This window comes from Anas platyrhynchos, chromosome 2 (assembly GCF_047663525.1).
Source record: "Anas platyrhynchos isolate ZD024472 breed Pekin duck chromosome 2, IASCAAS_PekinDuck_T2T, whole genome shotgun sequence".
Lineage (NCBI taxonomy): Eukaryota > Metazoa > Chordata > Aves > Anseriformes > Anatidae > Anas > Anas platyrhynchos.
This window is the reverse complement of record NC_092588.1, coordinates 127776289-127802809: the sequence shown is the minus strand read 5'-3', so window position 1 is coordinate 127802809 and position 26521 is coordinate 127776289. Positions and strand designations below refer to the sequence as shown.

Genomic DNA, 26521 nt, shown 5'->3' with positions numbered 1-26521 from the left:
TGAGATAGGTAATGTGTCCATCTTAGTACTGTGGAGAATGGTACTCTCAACTCATTGAGCTGAAGACTCATATAAGTCTACTTATACTACTACAACCATAATTGGCACCCCTTCTATCCTGACAGCAAGTACCTGGGCTTAAGAATACCTTTTCAAATATGTTCTTTGCCATTACAGTTTAAGCACATTCATAAACATTTTGGAGCAACTAATACCAATGTTGTACATGTTACTTTGCCTCAGAGTTAAAGGGAATTTCAGTCTACTGTTTTGCATGTACATTATTCAGGAAAATAAAGTTAATGTAAGCTACTACACAATGACTAATCATTTGCACACATACCACTAAAATAAGTGTTTAATTATGCTTTTTCTTTAAAGCAGATAAATTCAAGGTAATGATTAGGCTCTCTCTTAAAAGAATTGCTGATAGTTCAAAACTTAATGCATTTTAGTAATGTTAATGTTAATAGTTTTAAATAATTTTAAATTTAAATAATTTTAAATGCATCCAGTTCATGTAGCAATTAATGTGGGCAAGGATCATTATCTTAAATAGTCAACTGCTATTTTTTGTTTGTTTGGTTGGTTGTTTTTTAGAAATAGAATGCTGCTGACTCATTACAATATATACTGTTGTTTTCCTTTTCTCCAAAAGAGCTGGAAGACCAGAAAATATTTCCCTGCATCCTAAGTTCATTTTTGCCCAGGCACAGTCTTTGTGCCAAATGTAATGATTACTGTTGTGCATTTAGTATGCCTGTTAGGGAAGTTTTGAGTGGGCCTCAGTGAAGCAAAGTGCATGGAACTCTGAAGGGTGGACACAAACACCTATAAATTGTGTAGGATAAACCATTTTTTGTGGATGTGGTCTGAATGGTAGATATGTTTACCACTCCTAATGATGAAGCGCTTAATCTTCAAACCAGAATTTATCCCTGCTGTGATCCAAAATGTCATAGATGATGTAACCTCCGTTCTCAGTTTGGCCAGGACAGAATTGTGAGACAGTGGCCAGGATTGAGAGATCCACAGTTCAGTCTTTTTGCCATAGGTAGAAAGGAAGGTAGAAACTTGGAGAAAATTAATAGAAAACTTGGTAAAAAAGTCATCAAGTCGGCTGTTGCTTAGGAGCTGTGCCCTGCAACAGGTCAGTTTCTATGAAAATATACAGTGAGATTTGAAGATAGGAAAATGAGCTTGATATTTTCTCAAATAAACTGATTTTAGAGACAGATTTATGAAAGTGTTCCTAAACAAGTGACAGGGAAAATGTTGGATATCCTTGGTTTTGAGAAGAGAAAAATGAAGGGACAAAATGGTGAGATTTACTCCATATCTACTCCCAAGCAGAGAGAGAGGACATGTTGGATTCAGTCCCTAGCAAGAGAGCGTGTTGGTGAAATTCCTCTCCGACATAACCAAGGTGTCAGTAAGTTTGCAGACAGATGGAACTGAGTTGGAGAACAGCTGAGGCTTCCCGCTTTTGGCAGCTTCGACAGCCTCATTCTTTGAGTCCTTAGGAGCTAAAAAATTTGCATTAAAATCATCTAACAGTCTCCAAGGGGGTACGCATAACCTTTATTTTCTCACTGGCAGAGCCCTAGTTTCTTCCTAGAATTGCACTAAGCACATATTTGAAGTGTCAGCAACCCTGACACTAGGTAACTCATTACTGCTTGATTGACTGTCCAATTTCACAGCAGAGATCCTTCTGAATGATAACGTCCACAGAAATAGAGTCCTTTTGTTTGCTCCTAAAGTTTTGCATATAATCAGGTATTATATATGATGATGTAGTTGATATCATTTATACAGTTCCAAGGGCAGAATATACAAGCATTTACATACACATACACACACATCTATATATAGATGCAGCTAACCAAATATTTGTGATTTTCAGCTGCATAGATCTATTTTAAGCAAATCCAATTGTGACTGAATAGGATTTCACCTCACTCTCTTCCTCCAAATTGTCCTGGAAAATACTTCTATCTTTTCTGGAAAAAGCAACTTTCCCATGTAAAAATGCAGAACAGTTGAAGATGAGTCAGATGCATAACACAGAGTAATCACTTCAACATCATGCTGAGTGATTTGCTCCAGTGGGATGCTAGTGGGAAGCTAAAGAAATTATGGTGCTTGTTTGTGTCTGCCATTTTGCTTTCTGTTACATGAAGAGTCTTTACTGTATTTTTTAAACTAACACTTTGTAGTGCCAAATCAAATTTAAATGGCTGGAACCAGTTTGAAGATGAAGACTGCTCTTGTGTATAAAAAAAAACCTTTTTCCTGCCATTTATTTTCTATTTCTAGTAGGAAAATATGTTTGATCATGTTAACTACAAGGAGGTAGTAGAAAATGTAGGAGTTAGAAGTTTCTGCAGAATGAAAAAGAGGTGCAAAAACCAAATCAAGATACCGCTTAATTTTGCCAGAAAAACTTTGCTTGTTTTTTTTTGTCATAGTTAAGAAACTGTTTTATCTACAAAATTCCTTGAAAGAATGCCCTTTTCCTGAAGGGCAGCCACAACTTCTTTTCCCCTATGATATCAAAAAAAAGAAACAACACACCTCTTTTCTATTATTCTTAAGGTCTTCGTCTCTAGAGAGCTATATTTCATCATTTACTTCCACCGATTTAAAATTTGCTTTAATCTCTTTGAAAACAATAGAAGATGGTGGCTATTTTCTAAGAAGATGATTCTACACTCAAGTTTATGAGAATGTAATCCACTCTCTTCTGCCAACAGCTATAGAAAAAACAAGAGTGATGGTCAACTACTAATGTTCAAATAATTACTTTCATAAGCTACGCATTATACCAGATGTGCTCAGTAAAAGAGGCATCAGGTCTGTGTTGTACATGTGCACATGTACATATATGTACTTAGTTTACAGAGGACAGGAGAAATGTGTTTTTGTAGAGCAAAATATAGCAGATGCAGGAGGAAATGGAAGCAAATGTGAGGGTTAAGAAGAGTGAGGGAGAAGCAAGAGACAGAAGGAAACTGGGGTGTGCCTTCCAACTGCTTTGCACTGCTTTTATTCAACAAAGGAGCTGTAAATTTAGCTTAACCAGCCAGTATGCTCTGGCTGCATTGCTCTCTACTCCAGAGTAGCATAAAACACCCACAGCATGTCAGTGAACCTGGCCATAAAAGCATACATAAAATGAAATGTGTGTATGTGTGTTTCTTGGAATCATTAGAAATAGCTCATGATAATATTATCTTTGAGTTTGATTTTTAGCAGCCATGTGTATGATTTTAATTTAATAAGGTGAGCAAATTCAAAAGACATGGGTGACATTAAGGCAGAGTTAGGGATGAACTTCTACATCTATTATTTAATTTTAAATACAGCACACAATTTATAATTACCTCAAAATAATCACTTAAAAAAAAAAAGAGAGAATTCAAAATTAAAGTCATAATTGAAAACAGGTATGTAAAAATGTAAAAGTGTAAAAATGAAAGAAAACAAAGATATACAGATAATCTTCAATCTTTTACAGTGTTTGTATTGGAAGAAAATAAATATGTTTAAAACTCACTGTAGTCCAATCTCTTATCAAAAACATTTAGAAATATTCATTGTAGTTTTATCATCTTACAGTGCATAATTAAGTTTTTTTGAGAGATTGCATTGATGTATTCTGACTCTTTTTTTTGGTCTTAGTTTAATATTTCCTGATCTGATGACATTCCATTTTGACATTTCAAATGAAAAAAAAATTAAATACAATTTTGCTCTTTTTCAAATATATTCTCCTTGTTAGCTCTGTTTTGGCATAGGTACCATCTTTGTTTATTTGCTTGTTTTGTTTTTATTTTTTAAGTTACAAATTCATACATATATCCTAAAAAGAAAACTTAAAGAAAATGTTAATATGCTTTACCTATGCTGTTTCATGTACTTATACATAGATAGTATCCAGTTGTATACATTGTTTTAATTTTACCTTAGGTTTACTTTCATAATTTTTTGTTTGCTAAAGCATTGGAAACAACAACCTTAATCAATTTTGTGTATCTGTTAAGATTCTGTATTCATTTAATCTGTTGTTATTGAGTGTCCTGGTTTTATGTATGTGTGCCTGAAAAACAAAAGTTCATTTTTTTAGCTCAGATGTCTAATATTCCTATATCATTAGAAGTCCGTATGTTTGTATGCTACATTTGTAGATGAAGTGCACACTCTTGCTTGTGCATATTTATTTTAAACGTATTTGCACTCCCTGTGTCATATTCCTTGTTATTTTTCTTCTCTTAAAAGTCAGTATTTCTGGTTTTTTCAATCTCTCTTTATTTAGAAAATCATCTAATTGCCTTATTATTTTAATTGCTCATCTCTGAAACTCTTCTAGAAATGAGCTTAATACACCACATGAGGGCGAACCATCTATTTATAGTATTTTGAATATTATTATGCATTTATTTGACATCACTCTTCTGCAACATAGTATATCTCTCTGACTGAACAGAAACCCTGGTTTCTGATAAACAGAACAAAAGAATGTAGGAGACAAAAAACAAGTTTTCTTAGCTGTACCTAGCTTTATTTACACTGAGTCACAGAACAATGCTTTTTTCCACAAAAAATAATTTCCACAAAAAAATATTTTTGAGAAGAAAGTTCTACTAAACAATAATTCTAGATATTCATAGCTTAATGCTACTGTTTTTATGACTACAATGTCCAGAGGCTGCTGCTGAGTTTATATTATAGTAGGCTAGGTCTAAAAACTGTATTAAGGTCAGGTTCTCATTCAAGAACTTGCAGTGCAATGAGATAAAAGGGCAAAAATATGGGAGGAGAAATGAAAAAGCCAAATTAGCTGTTTTGCTTCATGAGTCAATAAAAGCAGACAGAAAGAACTAAGATCTTCAGAAGCTTAATCTATTTTGTTATCCATTGTTATGTTGAACTCCATTGTTAATGGCTTGAGACTAGCAAAATGCCATGTTTATCTTTACTAATGGAAAAAAAATATATATATTTCCCAATATTTAACTTTATAATAACTGGTAATTAATTTGCAATCACTGGATTGCCCCAGTGATTGTTATTTCTTGTCTATTTGCTGACAGCAATGCATTCATTCAGCACTTCATAAAGAGGAAGGCAGAATCTCAGAGTCATATGTACAAGAGTCCAGTAATGATTTACCCAAATGCAGATGGACATTTTGAAGAGTGCTAATTACCCACAATCCTTCTGCATGGTCATGAGCATAATGCAGAAAAATATAATTAAACAGAACACAGTTATGGAAGCTCTAGGAAATCTATGTGATGGTTTCTGTACATATGTATATAGTTTGCAGTCATCCACAGTATTCTGCAGAGTTGTAAGTCAGAGTTGCAATAAGTTGATCATTTCTGATTTTGTCCACTGCTTCTGAGCATTGTTATAAGATGAGCATTTCAACAAGAGATCTTTCTTTTCCCTTCTGCCATAGAAAATGTCTCAGCAGTATTCAAAGGAAGGTACACCAAACAGCTAAAAAAATGAGATGACTTAAAAGTGCCTGAGCAGTTCCTTTTGAAGATGTTTGAAGAAGGTAGAAGTTTGCTTGGAATATTATTTTTTTAAACCTGCCTAAAGTGTAAATGTTTAATAGTCCTGAGAATCCGTGGCTTTGTGTGATATATATATATATATGTATGATATATATATATATATATATATATATTTTTTTTTTTTTTTTTTTTTTTTTTTGTAATCATAGTAAGTTGTCATGCTCTTGCCTTGTTTCTTGATAAATATTCTCATCATTCAGATGAGTACTGTGGGGATAAGGAGAGAGTCCTTGGGAAACTGAGAAGCAGAGCTAAAAGCATTTGAAACACTGGCATAAACAGCTTTTCAACATTTTGTTATACTTCAGAGTTCACCATAAAACTAAACCTGGCAACACTGTTTATATCCTGAAACCTCTTCTTCCTACTCATTTACTTTTATTTGGAAAATCTAACTTCTTCTCACCAAACTACCCCAAATTTTCACCTTTACTGTACCAGGATGTTTAAAACTACATATGACGCTCCTTTCATTCACTGGAACTACAGAAATGAAACCTTTCATTACAGAAATTAATTAGTGTCGGCTTACTTTTCTACAGATGCACAGTTTCTTTTATTGACATGGCAGAGTAGGGGGTGAAGGAGAAAGGATAATAAAATATGGCATGTGTCAGGTTTATGTGGTTCAGGTTAAAAACTAGTTGATTAAAACCCCAAGCTGTACATGGCCTGTAGTTTAAAAGTACTGGAAAGTACCTGAGCTCTTCTCCAATAGACATATTTTCCAATTTTGTATCAAGCCAGAAAGATGAAAGAATAGAAGTGTATGGATAAAGAATTGCCACATTGTCAAATACTTTGATGGAAAAGTGAGAAATACCACCAGAAACATCCTGGAAGAAATTAAAAAGCAGTGCAATTACAGAAGATATTTTTGTGTTAACAGTCAAAATATCTGTGGTATTTAAATGGAGATAAATTTCAGTTCTATATTAAAAGTCCTACAGCAACACTGAGCAATTGTGTAGATGTCCAGCCCCAATTTAAATTTTGTTGCTTTATAATAACTTTCAAGAACTACACTGTAGCCTGTAAAAAATATCCACATGTTCTCTGCTGGAACAACTCCAGACTGTAACAGAACCACTAGATTGCACCCTGGTGCTTTATGTATTGTTTAATTGTTTTCCTTTGGTGGATATTTTTATTAAAAGCCCATTATCCAGAATCAGACAGGAGTGTTGTTTCAAGAACAGCAGAAACAGAGGCCTTTCAGCTACACAGTTCTTATTCATGCTTTCTTTAGCCAGCTTAGCTAATGAGACCTCCACTATTCTTCTTTTAATACTTCAAGAACAAAAAGAAACTGAAGTTTTTATTTTCCTCCTTTCAAACATAAGCCGGACTGCAAAGAGTTATTGTGAGGTTATGTGTGTGCTCACGCACCTGTGTCTCTGTATAAGTTTGTGTGGATACCTTTGGGGCACGCCTGTGCTTATAGATGTGCTCATGTTTTTGCATCAGTAACTCCTTGGAGGTATTTTTTTAAGTTTATTATTATTTTTTTAATTCTAATAAGTTTTGTACCTGTGTTGCACTTTGCTGGAAAGTAATTGAATAAAAGGAACAACTCTTTTTCATAGAAAACATATTCTAGTAAATAAAGCTTCAGTAATTCCAAAGAAAAATAGAAAAATCTGGCAAGACCCAGATTTTGAAATCCTGAATTATGCTGAGTAGCACTCTGCTCAGTGCTGCAAGATCTTATGAGGTTTCGTGTTACTGGATGTTGTTGGAGCCCCAACTCTGAGTATTTTATTACTTTTTAAAGTCAGCTCTTAGTCTTGCAAAAGAGATGTTTGAAACTAAGAAAACATGTATGTCTCAAAAAAAAAGATATCTAATGAAAAAGTTCAGGGAGGTCTATGACTCATGATTATGTGGTGTTAGCAGTACTGCTTGGGCCACCAGTAATCCCATTAAATCAATGCAGCTTCTTGAAGAATGGATTGTTGCTCAGTGTGAGGGAATCTATCAAACTTCAGGCTCCTAGATATAAACTGTTTCTTATAGGCAATATAAGAAAAAAGCTCAGTCATAGAGTAATTTACCAAGTTTGGCATATTTGTGTATTTTTTCATGAAAAGGGAAGTCTATGTTTTGTGATCATATACATGTATACTCAATTTTACTTCTACTAGGGTCAGGATTTAAAATTGTATCAATCATCAACTGCACCTGTCAGTTCTGCACACCAGAATAATTCACAGCTAAATGTAATGTTGTTACTTACACTCAATAGTAACTTCTTGCAAGAATTACCACTAAAAGAGCAAAGGCTGTTCATAGAGTAAATGTAGCAAGATATGGTCCTAGATCCTTTGACTATATTTAACGTAATTAAGCAACCAAATCTTTCCAATTATATACAAGCACTGTCATTAATTGTAGTGGCTTGAAACAAACCAAGCTTTTAAAGCATTTCATTACCTGATTCACATTTGCCTACCACAATCTTTCTAGTCATATATTGATATCAGGTGTCAAAATGAAGTTACCAAAATTGCAAGTATACCAAAAATTGATGAAGAATGAAACCAAGCAATTTACAGCACATTATAAGAGGACTGAAAATAGCTATGCCTGGACTGTTAGTAAGCTGCTTAGCATTTCTCCTATGTCGTGTTACAGTGTACATGCATGTCAGATTATATAAGGTGGAGTGCTGAAGGAAAGATAGAGCTTGTTTGTTTCTTTTCTCCCCATCAATAAATTCACTAGTCTTTGCTGCTTTTTCCCTCTTGTGCTGGGTGTGCATTACTAAGTAGAGCTGACTAAAGACAGCAGTTCCAGTAAGTAGCAACTGTCCGTGGTTTTGACATGTGATTTTCTTCTACACTGGAACAAAACCAAAACTATTTGAAAGCTTCCAAGAAAACAACTAAGTGTGTTTCAAACCCTTTCGTGACAATGTTAATCTCTAGCCTCATGGTGAGGACATCACTCTAGGAAGAAAATAAAACAAAAACAAACAAACAAACAAAAACTTTGGTAAAAAATCTCATCTCTGAATGATAGAAAAAAAAATTATTTCCTCATTCTTACAAATCAGGGACTTGAACCTGACACAATTGCATCTGAAGTTAATGCCTTTGCTGTCAGGCTATTTGGAATTTATTTTTATCCTTACTCTAAAAAAGGTCTCCCTATGAAAAATATTAGGGATTTACACCTACAAAAATATTCTGTTGTAGTAAAAGGGTACATTTCATGAAAAAAGGTATACTTCCAATCATGAGTTATTAGGCTGACAGGAGAGTGGAGACTAATTGCCTCCCCATTACCAATCAAGAAGTTTACAGATTAAGAAACTATTGTTAAATCTCTGCAAGTGCTTCAGTTCTCATGTGACAGGGACTTCTCAATCCTCCTGCTTTATTAACATCTACTTCACTCCATCAATGATGAACTTTCTATGGAACAGGGTTCCCTTGGATCTGAAAATGACAATTTGCTATCTATTCATTTACCTCACTTTGTTCTACAAAGAAAAAATGTTTAAACAGGTTTCCTGTATTTTTCAATACAATTCGTGTAAGAAACGAAACAAGTAAAGTCAAAAAAAAAAAAAAAAGAAATGTCAACTTTGTAACAGCTCAAAGTTCTGTGATTTCCTTCTGATCAAGAAGGGAGTGATTTAGTTTGCACACACTGTACCATCAGGTGGACCACTGCTAAGAAGTTGTCCCAAAAGTAAAGACATGCAGTGGATGAGTGTTCTAGTTAATTCTGACTTGCTCTGTGTCAAGTTCAGTCATTGGCCCCTGTGAAAAAGTCACTGAAAAAAAAAAAGAAAAAAAAAGATTTTTTTTAAATATTGCCTTTTATGCTTCTGGAAGGCAAGTTTAATGACTTCAATGCACTGGAAATAAGTTCTCCTCTGTTTTGCTTCCCTAACGTAAGGACTGATTCAGTAAACATTTATCTTACCAGACTATTCAAGCAATAGTGTTTTAGTGATTAGACATATATTAATATTACATTCTTTAAAAATTCCTCCCACCCTTTTTCTTTCACATTTCTTTCTTGGAGTCACTCATTCAACCACTCATCAAGTTCTTCACAGCAGCCACAACTTCCCTTCCCCTCCCATAGCTCTGTCCTCTGCCTCTGATCAAAAAGTTGCTACTCATCTTTTCTTCTCCTCTAAATTTTACTTGGCACCAGGGGCCTCATTCTTTTTAATCTTCTGATCTGACTCAGACAAAAACTTTTATCTTCCCCTATTCATCTATTTAACCTCTCATTCCCCTCATAACAGGCTATTGTCACAAGTGATACAATCATATTTCACTGAAAAGAAAAACCACTGTTAAGCTCTCTATCACCCTCTCTTCTTTCTCCTCTGTCCTCAAGATTGCTGAGTGTACAGATTGCAGCGTGTCACACAGTTCAGTTCTAGACCTTCTTCAGAGCAGAATCTCAGCCCTCCTTTCCTCTGAAACCATTCTTAGCATTAACTCCTCCTAGCCTGAAGCTCAAAAAGTCCTTATCTTCCCTAGCCTGAGTGTCATCCACTTTTATTAACCTTGATGATCTTTGTCTTGAAAATTCACCCTTGTCTGGCTCCCATGCTTGGTAGACCCTGACCTTTACCCAACATTTTAAGTCACTTTTTCAACATGTGCTTTTGAGGAGTCAACATTTCTCTCCTTCAGCTTTCTTCATTTGTTCCCTGCTATTATGCTTTTAGTCTTGGTGCCTTCTCCTACTTCTTTGCATCTGTCTAGAGTACAGTACATCCAATATGCAATCTCAGTTATTCTTTATCAGCCAATTGCTTCAGGTCTTTGACCCTGTATTGAGTATGTCTCTTATATGCATCTTGAAAATTTAAAATAACCATGATAAATTAATTGAGGAAGTCTGCCTTTAGTTCAGGCTCAAACTTGCCAAAGTTTTACTCCCAAGCCAGGAGTAGCAATACTGCCACTCTCTACAGGTAAAACCATCTTTCTGACTGTCACCTGGATAAATTCTTGTTAACTTTGACCTTCTCTGTTGGAAGTTGCAACCCAGCAATGTCTAAATTTTGCAAATTCTTTCTGTAGCATGTGTGAAATAAAAAAATATGCTACCATTCTCAGCAGCTAATGATTTTTAAGCTGATACCATTTTTTTTTTCTTATTTAATGTCCTTCTCAGAATGCCATGAGGTTCATATTTGAGATTGTTATACAATATACAAGTTTTCTGCTTTTTTGCTGATAATGCTTGTAGGGTATTCTCATAAACACTTATGAAGCCTCATTGAAATCTTTTATTAGTGTTCTATTTTGCTATATTGCCTCCCACAAAAATAGACAGTAATTACTTTCTTCTACTACTAATATGGCCTCTAAGCAAATTTGTCTACTTTTTCTAGCTTTTCCCTATAGTTCCCCAAAATGTATAGACAGGAGTCATCTTTCTGCTCTTTCTTTATACTAATACAAATATATTTATTATTATTAAGGATAGTAGTAAGATTTAAACAGTTAAAAGGTTAATTTGGGATGTGTTAATTTGGGATGTGTAATGCCCACTCTAGCTACTAGAATATAGCCACTAGAGTGGAGGAGATAGGGTGTTTCTCTCCCTATCATGTTGCATCAGAAGTATACACCCCCAGTACTGGTGGCAGTGGCTGCATGTGACACATGAGATCATACAAGGTAGTGGAGTTACTGGGACTGAGGCTGGAACTAGGCCTCCCTCAAGGTCCCCAGATCTGATGTAAAGAAGACTTGTCTTTGCAGGTCTAGAAAGGGGGAGATGGAGGGATCGAGACCTCTATCCCAGATGGAAGACATGCTTTTCTTTGTTTTCTATGTGAATGTCCTGATTTTATTTGTGAAACTGTAATATAGACCTATATTCTGGAACTGTTCTTGTTCCACTGAAACATATGGATATGCTACTGGTAGGACTCAGTCCTTCTTGAAACAGGCTCTGGAAGTATGATCTGCTCCTGTTCATCCATCTCAGGAACACACATACTGCTCAGTATCACTTCTGCAGTGTCCATGATCTCATTAAGCCCATGAGCATGCATATCTTGCTGACATCTGAGGAAACATGATGCTTATCAACAAAATGTACGGCCTGCTGTACACTACATCACTTCAAACACAATAAGGTTATTAAGGCTTAATTACATAAGAAACAGTATACATGTTTTGCAAGCTTGTAGAATGTCACTTGCAGAAGTTAAGCAAGATATAAGAGTTTCCTAAGTTTCTATTATAGTTTTATTTCCAGCAGCATTCTTTGACAAACTAAGTAAATTACTGCATCTATTGGACCTCTGAGGCTTGGGGCAAAGAATGGAAAAATTATTTACAAAAGCTTGAAAATATTTAATCACTGAAGGCAGGGGGCAACTGTGTTTTAATTAGCAGTTCCTCAGGCCATTGGCTGGCTGGAGGCTTTCTCAAACAACCACACAAACGCACTGAATAGCTGTTTGCCAGCCTTAGGGTCAGGCCTGAGATGAAACAGATAAGATAATTGGCTCTAATGAAATCCAGAAGGCCTTGGCTTTCTTGTTTGAGCTTGGATTTGAAAAGTGCGTGTGGAAGTGAGGCTTAATTCAAACCAGTCCTGAACTAGGCCCGTTTTTCAGTGACTTTGATATTGTTTGAAGTTCTGAAAGTGTTCGCCACACCACTAGCCTGCTGGGCTGGGCCTCCCCGGTCACCTTAATTACTGAGCTTTATTGCTGACTTTACTACACAGGAAAGGAGCCATTATATGTTCCATCAACATCAGCTCTCCTCAGATTGGAGGAAAGGGCAGGGTGAAAGGCCACTGTAGGAAGGCAAAAGCTTCACTTTGAGGTAGTCAGATCATTTACCCGTGTTAAATTTCACTGTGCTATGTGTGTACATTCCTCACAACACAGAAGCCCAATTTCCATTTTTTTTTATTTTTTTTTTTAGCAAGTGATTACTTTTCAAAACATTTTGTTTGTGTCTGATTAGCAGAAGGGGACATTTATTCTTCGAGGTGGAAAGAAGGCAAATTGTAACAAACGCCTAATTAATCATCACAGGGGAAAGAAATCTAGTTAAAATCTGTAATAAAGAGAAATTGTTCTTAATGCTTCTTTGAAGTGGGAATAAGTGAGGAAACCCCTATGGTGTGTTTGCAGACTTGACACCCTACAGAACTGACTCCTTGCAGCCAGCCTGATATCTTGAGGGTAACTTGTAATGTGCTCTGCAAAAACAGAAGGGCTCCTGTGAAATACTGTAACAGCAAGCAACAGTTGAGGTATTTTAGCAATGTTAGTTGTGAGTTATTCTCTTCAGGATAATTACTTTCAGAGTTTGGCCCTAATCTCTTTAGCTGCTCCAGCTGGTGGTGCTGCTGGAAAAAAAAGAAGCTGAACGAACTCATGTGCATGAATGTTTTCAGATCTAGACACTCTATAGTGGGAGGGACGTCTATCAGGTTTCAGGAGTCAGTATCTGAGGCCACTGAAGTCCCTGGAAAGACTGCTGTTGAGAAACCTGGGGCAGATCCTGCAAATGCTTAGCTGTGTGGCTGAATATGTTTACATATTAACTCTATGTTCCTAAGTCAGTCAGGCTACTAACCTCAGTAAAGTTACACATGTGCATTAATGTTTGCAGGATTGGGCCTCCTGAGACTAATGAAAGTGTATAATATTGGCCAATTTGGGCCAGATTCCATATTACCAATGCTAGCACATAATAAAAGAAATATTGATGAATATTACTTGCTGGTGAGGCTCAAACTGTGAAGTTCAGATCAAGATACACAAACTTTATTTCCATGAACTTGGGAGAAAATTTAGAAAAGACAGAAAAATCAATTATGTTGCTATCTACTATGTGAGCATTACATTTATTTATTTATTTATTATATCCTTTGTTGTTGTTGTTTTTATGGAACTAGTATATCTGCTTTTCTTAATAGCTTGAAAATGTCTTGGATTCCTTCACAAAAATTAGAAATGTCAAAAAGATACATTCTGCAGAGTATTCAGCTCTTTCCTTAAGGCAACAGTTTCACAAAGAAGGCTTCTGTAATTTGATATAGGTCCACCATGTATTATTTTATAAATAATATATGTGCTATAATGCAAATTTTATGTCTGTATAGCTGAAGATTTTTTAACACAAAGGACTCCTATTTAAGAAGCCTGAAGGCTTCTTGTTTTTCTTCCCTTTCATATGCCCTGTCATTTTAACATGTTTTATGTTAGTAGAATGGCAAATTGGTGATACGGTTTAAAGAAAAGCAGCAGGTTTTAATACTTTTATCAACATTTTGTGAAATTTTAACCTGTTCAACTCATGGCCAGTATCACAGGGAGCTAGTTATATCTTGCATATTTTATTAGCACAAAGCCAGGAGAAAATATCTTTGGAAATAATCATAATTCATTACAATTATCAGAAAACAATGATATCCATTCTAATACAAAAGGTTGTTTTGTGAGAAAATAATAGTGTAGATGTCATTGCATGAGAGTGAGAGCTTCTATAAGCAATATTTCCAGATTTGCAGATGTTCTGTTCTTTATTAAACAGTAGATTTTGTTTGCTCTAATTTTTTTATAATTTTATATAAAAAATGATATATTATAAATTATATATTATAAAAAATGTATACAAAACCTTCCCTTTTGATACCATGCTTCTTAAGAGGTGGTTTGAGCTACTACTGCTGTGAATCAAACTTTTACTTCTTGTTGCAGTAAACACTGTACTCTGAAGAATGATTTCCTTAGGTAAGGTACAGTCAGAATCTCCTAAAAAAACTGTACAGCACATTTGATGCTTTGATAAGTTAAAAAACAAAAATGTTATTTTTTCTGAACAGAAGTAGCATAACCAGGGGCTGCAATGATGTGACAGTGAGAAGGCAGGGTAGGGTGTAAATGTCCATGACTGTACCTTCAGCTACATTCACCACATTTTGTGGAAACTAGGAAAAGTGGGATTATATAATCTCTTAGTTATTTAATTCATACGTTGCACATATGCCTAATGATGTCTTCAATAGAAGAAATAGGATTATGAATTCTACTGGTGATTTAATCTGACCTTTGTATATCTCTCTACAAACTTTTTTTAAGCTTAGGTGGGTGGTGTAAGTCAAGCAGGGGATAGTGACTGAGGAAGCATTTTATTGCGGGAAAAAAATCCCTGGATGCTTAAGTCACTTATTTCCAAGGTTTCCAACAATGTTTTTAAGGTGGTACAACAATTATTATTAAAAGTGTCTTTTTTTGTGTGTGTGTGGGAGCTGAGGGCTATAGGGATTCATAATTTCCACCTTAGAGTTTATTTACAATTGCTTGCAAATCTACAATTTTAAAAAGGAAAGCCTAATATAAAATTCATAAAGTGGCCATTATCTGATGTAATGGTGTTGTGCTGTGTATTTTCAAGTCACTGTAGAGACCACACAGCAAATCACTGCCTGAGCCAAGGCTAAATGTTGGGCCTCACTGCTTTTCATAATTCTGTGAAATTCCTGATTCCTTCATCTTTAAAATGAGTAATTCAAAATAAAATAAATAAATAATCAAAAGAAATTATTTCATTAGCTATCATCCTTTTGTGAGTCTTTCTGTTAAAATTTTATGAAGCTAGATTTTAATTCTACTTTTCATTATTCTTTCTGTACATCATTTTAAAAAGCGTAAGGAAGAGGTAAACTGAACCACTTGTGTTCAATAAGTCACTTTTAAACGCAGTGACCGTGACGTGTTTTGATAGTGCTGTGTTTTGTTGAATATTGCATGTTTTTTTCACTACCTGGTAATAAGAAAGCAACTGGAAGATAAATGCCACTAAGGACATCTAATTGATGTTTTTCCTATATATGTAATTATAGATTACTTTCAGGCAGGCAGTCTGCTATATTGGTAAAGAACAATGAAAATCTTAGTAAGGATATTAACTAACTATGGTACATACATGTGGCTTTTTGGCTGTGACATTTCATTGCTGTATTCAGTAACAACAGTAAGAATAATTCACTGCAGAGAGCATTCATAGAGGATGCCATAGGTACATAATTCTTTTGAATGAGGAATTCAGCTGGGATACATTTCTCATATCATGGCATATGCCATATTCTCATAGATTACTTGTGTGTGATGTGGGAGATCAAAGGATTGCACTTTTATTTCTGTGGCCACAATAAACTTGAAAAGAATCAAAGGGAATCATTATGAATATCACGTAAAAAAATTGGGAGTTAACATGATTTAGAGAAAGTAACAATTAGAAGAAAAATGAGGATATCATACTTCTTTAGTGTTCTTGGTTGTAGTGTGAAGTCTTGCACCTGCTTGTTAGCAAGGTCAGATTTAGGATTAAAACAAACGAACAGACAAACAAAAAAACACAACAGTGTGCTTTTAGTTGCATTTTTTCTCTTAATAGCCCTGGTGCCTTAATTTAATTCATATGTACAGTATTCCAAAATAACTGCAGTGATTGATAGTGATGTAATAAAACGCAGGAAAATACACAAAAATTCAATGTTTCTTTAAAAATTTAAAACAATTCCTATTTCATTCTATTTATTATTGTGCTTAAAGCATTTTTATTAGGAGTGAAATTCTATTGTAACTCTAACATGAAGCATTACAATGAATTTGCAGTTAATGGTATCTTAGTCATCTTTAAAAAGTGACTAATAATTCACTCTGTTTACAGTTAAAAAAACAACTAATTTATATTTAATGGAAGCTATTGTGTAACTAGAGTTCCATACTATTTGTGGTATGTTAGGTTATGTTAATATTGTGGGTTAACAAAGTGCTAAATCCTGTCTTGCCCATGCTGCTTATGAATGCTATTATTATTTTTAAAATTCAGATAATTTTGTTATAATTTATTATAACATTATTAGCTACCCAGATTAGACTGTGATTTTTGCACTGAAAAATTAGCAGCATAAAAGCTATTGAGAGGAAACAGAAGGTTCTGCCTGCTGTGTGGAAACAATTTGTACTGGTACCCTAAAGGAAAATGTGGGAAGCAGTCTTACATTTTGAGATCTTAGTTGAAAACTTTGATTATACAGATGTGATTCACTTCCATGTGCCCTTTCTACTTTGAACATGACAAGAGATGACCTTATATTTGGAAAAAAAAGGTTGAGTTCCTCTGTTCTTTACCTAGGAGACCTTCTGTGCCCCAGTTCCTTAAGACTGGCTGGAGAATAGCATCAGTGGAAGGTTTCTTAGAATGGTTTCTCCGCTGGAGTTTTATCTTGATGTACTCAATAATATTGATGCAGTTGTGATTTTTGGCTTCTTAGTTCACATTAGGTTATGATTCAAAGTTAGTATATAAACAGAAAGGAATTCAGGGCCAAGTTCAGACATCCAGATATGTGCCTGCAATGTAGGGGTCTCCATGTGAGCAAGGCGTTCAGGTTCCTGTTGTGGTGCTCCAGGTGATACAGTCAACTGACTTGAGAGATCTGTGTCAATAATCCTTAAACAGGGATACACACTGGTTATTTGAATGACTTCCTAGTCTTCAGTGCCTGCACCCACTAGGACCCTGATTCAGTTCTCAGAAGGTATGTGTCCAGTGCCATGTGAGAAGTGCTAGAGAAGTGCGTGATGTTTACTGGTGTGGCTGACAGCTATGGCATAGAACCTCTGGAAGATCTATGCCCTTTCACCATGCCAGCACATGCCCAAATGGGATCCCCCTGAATCCCAAAAGCTGCTGGAAATTCTTGCATAGGTAACTGAACTGAATCCTCTGTTTCCGTGAAATATGAGAGTTTAGATCCTTAGTGCACATTTAGAATCCTACCGTGTAAGTCTGCATTTGCATTTGGATTCCATTTCTGGATAAACTCATCTCTATTCTAGGTAATGATTATTCACGTTCTTCTGGAAACAAACATACAAAATAACAGTTAATTGGATTTTGTTCCAATTTGATTAGAGATATTGTCCTAAAACAGTCATTTGGAATATGCCTATTCTTGCAGAGACATATTCCTGCAGAGAAACTGTAGATATATTCCATCCAGTTTCAAGCTACCTGTGAAATGCCTGAAGATAAAATTATCATGAAATACCAGTGCTAATTGGTTGTGTCTATACGGCACTATGTCAAAGTGCAGACAAACACACTGTAAATAGTTTATCTCCAAGCTGATCCTTCAGGCTGCGAGAAGTTTTAAATGGACTAATACACTGTGCTCAGATAAATTACCTTTTCTTAGCAATGTAAAGTTTTCTGTACAAAACTGAGTGCCTCTGTGGCAAAAGCTATTTTTTTGTATCCCAGCTGACATATTTTAAAGTTAACAAAGACATCTTTGCTTCATGCTGCCGTGTGTAGTGTAGTCACATCCCTAGGTAAGGTATCCACTTCAGTTTACTGATGAAGTAAGTGGGAGGTTTGCCACTTTGGTTGTACATATTTTGTTATATCCTTGTATTGCACCTTCCACAGCCAACATTGTTGGCTGCATTTAGACTAAAAACATGAGAATAATAATCTGGGATGAGGTTGTACTTTAGTCAAGTTGTACTGTATACTCCTGAAGGGACTACCTCTCAGCAGTGACCCTTTCCAGAAATTTAGAGCTGATAATATTTATGAGAGTTCGGAGCAGCTGAAGCATTGGCTAGAGATCTTTTAAATAGCTAAATTTCAACACATTCCCTGTAGAGCTGAGAGTGATCATTTGAGACCTGTCAGAGGAAGATCATGCCTTAATTGTATTTTGTTGTACTATAAAAAATGAGACCTCTCCACTAGATTTAAGAGCCAGTGGTATTGTGATCTGTGTGAACTCTTAGGGGAACCCATCTGGGATGTTAGAGTGTGTATGAAATAAGTTTGTGTCACTGATAAAAGTAAAAATAGTCACATAAATGTGATGGTTTCTGTAATTGATCTTTTCTAAAAGTATCTCCAGTTTGACAGGGAGCATCTTTTCAGTGTGATTTATTCTGTAATAGAGTACACTCTGGTGGCTACCTTCCAAAAATGCTGTCCTGAATATCTATTTATAAGTAGAGCAACTCGAAATCACTCAGGTTCATGACTCCAGTATTCTATTGTAAGACAGTATTACTGTCTTGGCTGTGGCACAGATGCCAGCATTCAGAATAGACCCTCTCTGAAACCAAAAAGGACTGATTGCTACTTTCAGTAGCAACCCTTACTCTGCCAGTGCTGCACATTAACACCTGAGCTTTAAAAATTAGACTACAGTATGTCATGGAGTGTGCAATGACGTGGAACAACACTTCTCATTTTATTTGATAAAATCCAAGACAGTCAATTTTGTCTCTCTCTTGCCCTTTCACCATTCAGTGGAGAATGCAATACTGTAAGAAGACGGACGGTCCTTTCCCCAAACTCTTTCAAAACTTTGATAGTTTTCACAATGAGAGAGAAGAAGTAGGGACTTTGTAATCAATGCAGCATGCAAGCTGCCTCTCTAAATCCCGTTTGTATCCTCTGCAAAGTTGTAGAAGTCTGGAATTTCCAATTTTCTCCATGAAAAATGGGCACAATTTTGCAGTGAATTTCCACCTTCACTGACACTGGGAAGAGCAAGGGCCTACTATTTGTCCCTTCAGTTCTCAAAATCTTGGAAATATCTCCTTGGACAGCACAAGCAGAAGGACAGAGTTAGGAATGAAAACCTCAACTGACTCAGCTCTTTGCTGAATAAGTGGTAAATTGCATAAGATAAATAGGGCTTTCCTACTTCAAGGGTGTTATCTGGAGGAAGTGCCTTTTTCTGCAAATGGCGACAGGGAAAAGGGATACAACACAGCTGGACTTCACTGAAGTTGATAGTTTAGTTAAGTGTCCAACCAGTGTTCCCAAGCCTGAGACATAGAAATGCATAAGTAGTTTTATGAATTACACACGTTTGCACATTTAAATGATGGACCAGATGCTGAGGTGATGATCTTGTCTAAGTCCCCTTGGCAATGCAGCTCTTGATATCTGTCACAGAGGACAGCACTGAAGAGATGGCAAGGCAAAGTGCACAAACATGAGAAACTTGGGAAGGCCCTAAGAATAAGTGTGTCTATACACACAGTTCTGCAAGTTCACTACTTTATTGTACAATTTTTGAATATTTGTGAAGAACTGTTCTTTATTAAGAAAGAAAAGTAATTTCAAGTGACTTCTGCAGGAAGTTTTTGACTGAATCCAGTTTATGGATTAATGATTACCCCTAATTATCAGTGGCTGGATTATAACTTCACAACAGGATGTCCTGACATCCATGGTGGTGTAAATGTGCAGAGCATTAAGCCTGCCATGTTAAACCATTTTCAGTGATAGAATAATATAGTTATTTGGGCCATGACTCTAAAACATTTTAAATGAATGTCTTTTTTTATTATTATTTTTTTTGATATAATCATATTTTTGCTTGAACCGCAGCTGCATTATTAAATTATATTAACACTAAAATGAATACATCATGAATGTTCTTGAACAGATATAATAATGTTCAACAATAAAATATTCACAGGCTCCCTTCAGTGTAAAGCACATACTGTGATACTGTGCTTATCTGTGTGCAGATAGGGCACTAGGGAATTACACTTTCCTAAGAAAAACACATTTCTATGAATTGTCTCCATTAATTAATTAAAATTAATGCTTCTAGGAATAAAAACACACTATACCTTAGACAACATTCAGAAAAGCAATTTGCTTAGGTTAGTGAAGACATCCTAGACTTTCTTTGAAAATAAATAAATAAAATAAGTTATAGTTTGCTGGTGTTCAGTGTTTCTGAGAATGAAGCTCTCACGTCTCATTCATTCTCCACTTCTGTGAGATAATTGGGAAGTAAAGGGGAAAACAGAAGGCTTGTCTAATGAGCAAGCAATAATGAGCAAACAGATGAGAGAAAACAGAGTAAAAAGAGAATGTAGATGAGAAAGAGAAGAGGAAAAGATGAGAGAAAACAGATGGAAGCCAAAAAGCCAATGAAGTGAGAGACAAGACTATAATGATTTGCACAAGACATGGTGGAACTAGTCTGGATAGAATAAAAGAAGAAACTTATACCCTCAGTCTAACTTCAGAATAAACCAAATCTTTAACTGGATTAAAAAAAAAAAAAAAAAAAAAAAAAAAAAGTTAAGGCAAAACTTTAGAATTAGAAACAGAGATTCTATAATAGGATATTCTGATAGTATTAGTGACCTGCATAGATAAGATTGAAATAAACATCAGGACATTTACATGTTTATACAAACCAAACTTCAACTCCCACCCCCTCCCACCCTGAGGTCTAATCTTTTTTAGTATATACTTCCTTTAAGCGCTGTACAGAGCCTAAAATAGAATGCATAGATAACAACATAAATGGACATTATATTTTTATACATTTGTCCTAGAATACATTTTTTTCTCCTATTACTCTGGTCTGATAACTATTCTTTGTTCCCTTAACAATAAATCATTATTTACATGGAAACTTAAAATAAAAAATTCTAATGGACTGTTTCAACTTAGCGAAGGAGAATTTTGGAACTGTTAGAGAGAACACAACTCTCTAGCAACTGCATATCAGGATTTCGCTTCACCTGCAATTAGAAATGGAGCCAAATTGGAAGATGCATGTATACCCTGTCGTTGATGAAACAACATATACCTTTTTCAAAATTATTATTATTTTTTTTCATCTCTATTGTTCATGGATGAATTCTAGAAATACTTCGTATTCTAGAACTGCAGCAGTTTCCTAATATCTTTAAAACATACATGAGCTCTATTCACCAGTATTTAGCAATCCTGCTAAAAGGAATGCTTCTTAGATTGCAAGCTGCAGAGTACTTTTCATTTGTTGTTTTAGTCACTGTTTTTTTCTTTTTCTTTTTTTTTTTCTTTTTTTTTTTTTTTTTTCCCATGATCAGGTCAGAGTTCTCCTTTGGTGATTCAGTGGAATTTAAAGAGAATGGAGTAGAGCCAGAGGGAATATGAAAATATCAGCCTTGGCAGGATCAGCTTATTTTTCAGTACTCTTTGATACTCTTCATTTCTATCATGGCTTTCTTGGTGAAGAAAGCAGTGCAATGAGGTGGTGGGAAAGCTGGCTTTCTTTTTGTCATAGCAAGTAAGACTTTACCAGTCCTCATTCCACAGTCAAGTCCCTTCAGAGATAACTATTTCCTTCCTGACTCTGTGTTTCCACTTGGATAGTGGAATCCAGGTTGCCAGGATTCCTGGTTGCCAGGAATCCTGGTTGCCAGGATTCTTGGCTTCAGGGCACCAACTGCTGTTTAAGAATGGAGTTAAATTTCAAGATTTACAATTTATATTTCAAGATTTTTAGTAGAAAAAAAATAAAAAATATTATCTTTTTTAAGGCTATGGCATCAAATTTAAAATATTTGTGCTATTTTGCTACGACATCTTTTTAACACTAGGTAAGAATACCAAAAATATGATTTATTTAACACTAGATAAGAAAATTCACTGCAAATCACTGGCAATATCTGTCAAGTTTATAGAGCTGGATTAACAATAAGAAAGAAGTCAGTTGCCCAATAAACGAGAAGAAAAACATCAAATTCTAGATATTTGATTAAATTGTTATGCATTCACACAAGTCAGAAAGTGTCGAAATTAAGACTGCAAAATCAAAGTCAACTTACATGACTACATACATAGACTTTTTCTAGCTATCCTCAATATTATAGTAACTTGTCTTTTTCCTTCCCTTCCCTTCCCTTCCCTTCCCTTCCCTTCCCTTCCCTTCCCTTCCCTTCCCTTCCCTTCCCTTCCCTTCCCTTCCCTTCCCTTCCCTTCCCTTCCCTTCCCTTCCCTTCCCTTCCCTTCCCTTCCCTTCCCTTCCCTTCCCTTCCCTTCCCTTCCCTTCCCTTCCCTTCCCTTCCCTTCCCTTCCATTCTATCTTACAGAAAGACTATACAAAGATGACAAATTTTAATAAGTAATTTTTTCCTTAGTAGTTCATGCTGAAGGTCTGACAATTTCTTTTTGTTTATGTGCCAGAAGTCTTCTAACCTTTCTTGAAGGGGCCGCAACTTAAAAATCTATTGGATCACCTCCCATGTATTAGCAATGATAAAAACTTCTTCCTATTCACTGTAATTGCACAATTCCCTGTGACAGGTTTGGCAATTTTATCTTGGAAGAGTAATTTTAACAAAGAGTAGATGGGAAGGGAGTGCCAAATTTCTCAGCTGGTGTAAAATTCCTTGTTTTTAAATAAAGGTTGGCAACTGCAAGTGAGGAACTCAAGCAGCAAAAAGATCTTTGCAGAGTTTTTGGGACTGTTGGTAATCCAAAGATAACAGCAGGAAAAATGCTGCTTTTGAAGTAGTCTACACAGTTTACAAGCTCTTTTGGTAATTTTATATGAGGAATTTAAAATTACAAAAGGATTTCATAAATGAGTGGTAACTCCCTTCTTTTTTGCAGTAAGCACATTAAAGCTAAGTTCAATTCTTCAGAGATAAAGATTATGAACTTCTAAGTGGGCTGTGGAATACTTGGAAAATGAGTGTTATATCAAATATATTTTGGCTTTGAGAAAAGTTCAAGTTTTGGACGCAATGTAAAATTTAAATTATATGATAGCTAGATACTGTGTGATCCAGATATTAAATCTGGAAAAAGTACTTTTTTTTTTTTTTTTTTTTTTTTTTAATGAAGTATATTTGAAGGTACTTTTTACTTACATTTATTAAAATATTTTCTGAAACTTCACTGATATTTTGTGATGTATCCAATCTCAGTTATATTATTTTGGCTGTCACTCAGAGAGGTAAGTGCAACAAAAATAACTCTAGAAGTGGAAACCATGCTTAGGGATGTTTTTGTTGCTAGTTTCAACATTGTAAATTGAGACAGACATTGAAAAAGGGAACTATGTGATTCAGTTCATTCTTACATTTTCTTGAAATTACAATCAATCTCAGTTTCCAAGGCAACTGACTACATGAGGATGGACCAGACAATAATAGGAAACAGCTTTCTGTTTTATTACTGTAACATATGGTATAAAACGTCTTTTTAGTTTCATGCTGTTGAGGAGACTATCCAATTTATCATTGCAAATAGGATCCAAAAATGATTAAAAGAGGTGTGAGCGGTTCAGTTTTGTAACAGAAATCCAGATACATAAGTTCATGGGGGGAAAGCAAATTCCGATACATCAAAATATAATTTTTAGATTCTCTTTCCAAATCCCAAACTTCATCTTGATTTTTCCTCTGACCTTCCTCAGGGGTCCTGGCAACATGAAGGGTTGATGTAAGTGGTTGTATTGGCAAATGGATTAACACTGTATCAATATGACTCTCTCAGGGTGAGTTGAATTGCCTTTCTGCTGTAAATTACCTTCCACAAATAAAAGGCTTCTTCCGTGTGCACCACTAAAAGAGGTATGATTGATCTAGGACCACAAGGCCTACTACATTTCTTTTTCAGACATCAGATAAAATCTAATAGGAGAAGCGTTGGCTCACTGCAGTGAATGGAAGCTTAAGTAAAATATTAAATCATATTGAGTATATCAGCACTTCCATGTTTTGTTTTTCGAGTTGAGATTTCAAGTGCTTTGCTATTCACTATTCCTTCCACCATGAAACATTTACACAGGAATTAGGGTATTCCTGAGGTATTCCTGAATTCTGTGGTGATATCTTCAACGTTTATTTTTCAGTGCCTTTTCTTTTTTTTTTGTGTGTGTGTGTGTGTGTGTGTTTTGTTTTTTTCCTCCTTCCAGGTGTGCTTAAGAAAAACTTTTTATTTCACTCAAAATTTATCGGCCTTTTTCTTTTTTCTTTCTTCTTTTTTTTTTTTTTTTGTAAGTTTCTCTGAAGCTGGCACTGTATTTCTTGACTATCTCAATTTCTGTTTCAGAGATTGTATAATCCTTTGCTACTTTCATATTTTATTAAGCTTCCTGTTTATGTCATTGATTCCTTAATATTTAAAGTTCTTTCCCATGTCAAAAAAAAAAAAAACCTTCCTTTTGATTTTCAATATAAATAACATTTTTTTTTCATTCTACTGAAATCTAAAACAAAATTCCTGTTGTTCTAAATGTGTTGTACTGGGCTTTATATTTCCCTAAGCCTTAGTTACCTCCTTCCTTTGACTTCACTCTCCACTTCACATTGTTGGTGTAATATTCTTGCAGGAGAGTATTTTATATTTTATAATATCAGCCCATCTGATGTTACTCCCTCAACATGGACTGGTACTTTGTCAGTTGAGTCTTTCTAATCACATTCAATTCAGTTAATATTTAAGCACTGACATCTAATTTTCTCTGTCTTTGGGGTCTGACATATCTTGGTATTTTGTACAGCAAAAGTTAATATGAGAAGAGAGGGATAGGGTAATGTAAGAGGGACAGTATCCTTCCCAACTACCCAAAGCCAACAGCAGATCACGTTTCCAACCAAACAGTAGCTGAAACTGCATAAGAAAAAGTTATAGTTTCTAACACTGTGTGGTACATAGTGGTTACTGCTTTAGTGGGAACATGTCCCTACTCCCACAAATACCTTCTTTCTTCTTCTCTGAGAATTTTTCAGTGTCTGTCTGTTGGGGGGGGAGGAGGGAGGAGGGGAGAGAGAGGGATAGAAAAGTGCTCTTCTGGGTTACCTCACATTACCTGTAAATATTTCCCCTGTTAAAGTTGTATCAGTATGGGTTCCATTAACTGGCCTTCATCTTAGGTAAAGTGAGAAGACTTGATTCTGTATTATATAAAACTCTGGTGTATAAGAGATGCTGTGTTTTTGGCTGTCAGAATGAAGTCCAGCTGGTCTGTTTAAATGCAAACTAGAATAAGGGGATGGACTAACATGGTCTCAATTCCAATGACAAAGTTGTTGCAAGCATGAGACAAATAGGTGTGTATTTACTAATACAGAAGTGTTTGATGCTGTTACTGCCTGTTTCTTTCTGCTTTAGACCGGAGATGCTTCCTAATTTGGTTTGGGTGTAAGAAAATGTCCATATGTTTCTTTTCTATGAGTGTCTGTTGTTCATCAGGAAAAAACAAGAGGAAGTGACTTATGTCTGTATGTGTCTGAAAGAATACCTCTGAAGAGCTAAAAAAAATAAAATAAAAAAAAAATAAAGACAGATTAAAAATATGAGGTATTTTCTGAATGTCATTAATTCAATAGTGACAATATAATATACAATAAAATAATAGTGATTATCCAGAAATGTAAAATTTCTATTTAATGATAAGACAGAAAACCACATGCACAGAAAATACCTTTAAAAGTAGTAGTGAGTATATGGAAAGAAATACCAGGAGATACAAGGAGAAAAAGCATCTGCAAGGGACAATATGTAGAGACCTCTGCGGAAAAAATAAATAAATAAATAAAATGACTTCATGTGCTTTGTATTCACAACCATGCTGATGAATCCAGCATGCAAAAAAAAAAAAAAAAAAAAAAAAAAAAAAAGCATTAGCAAAAGGCTGTTTTTCTGCTAATTTTCATTTCAAAAAGAAAGAAAAAAAATCTCTTTCTGAGCAAACCGCGGTTCCCAGAAATTTAGAAAATTTTGTGGAAAAAGTATTTTTTCCAAGAGATTTCTGTATCTTCCACCTACTCAACCTATTGCTCCCATGAAAAAAATATCACCCTTCTATTACATCTCCCTAGGCATTTTGTATAAGATTTACCCTCTGTTCCTCCCTACATCTCCCCACTTTTCTAGGAATTGAAAACTCTTTTAAACTTAAACCAATCACTGCAGTGATAGCATAAGTGCATTGTTAACACTGCAAACTGAGCTGTAGTTTACTATCAGTAGTATAGTAAATTTTCGGTAGAATTTCTTTATTTGTGCTGATTGCCAGACCATATACCATATGCCCAAACATAGAAGCTTTTCTGATTTTTTTTTTTTTGTTAAATGTAAGATTTTAAGTAAATTTTTAGTAGAATT

General features: G+C 35.1%; 1 protein-coding gene and 1 long non-coding RNA gene across 21 annotated transcripts in view; one reads left to right on the top strand and one right to left on the bottom strand.

Annotated features, from left to right (window-relative positions):
* HDAC9 (histone deacetylase 9) overlaps positions 1-26521 on the top strand; it is a 473035-nt gene that overhangs the window by 378285 nt on the left and 68229 nt on the right. The window lies entirely within an intron of this gene.
* LOC140001753 (uncharacterized) lies at positions 11430-21800 on the bottom strand. Its single transcript, XR_011807278.1, has 3 exons — positions 21702-21800; positions 17390-17469; positions 11430-11638 (listed from the first exon to the last, which is right to left on the bottom strand). It is a non-coding gene; the product is annotated as an uncharacterized lncRNA (long non-coding RNA).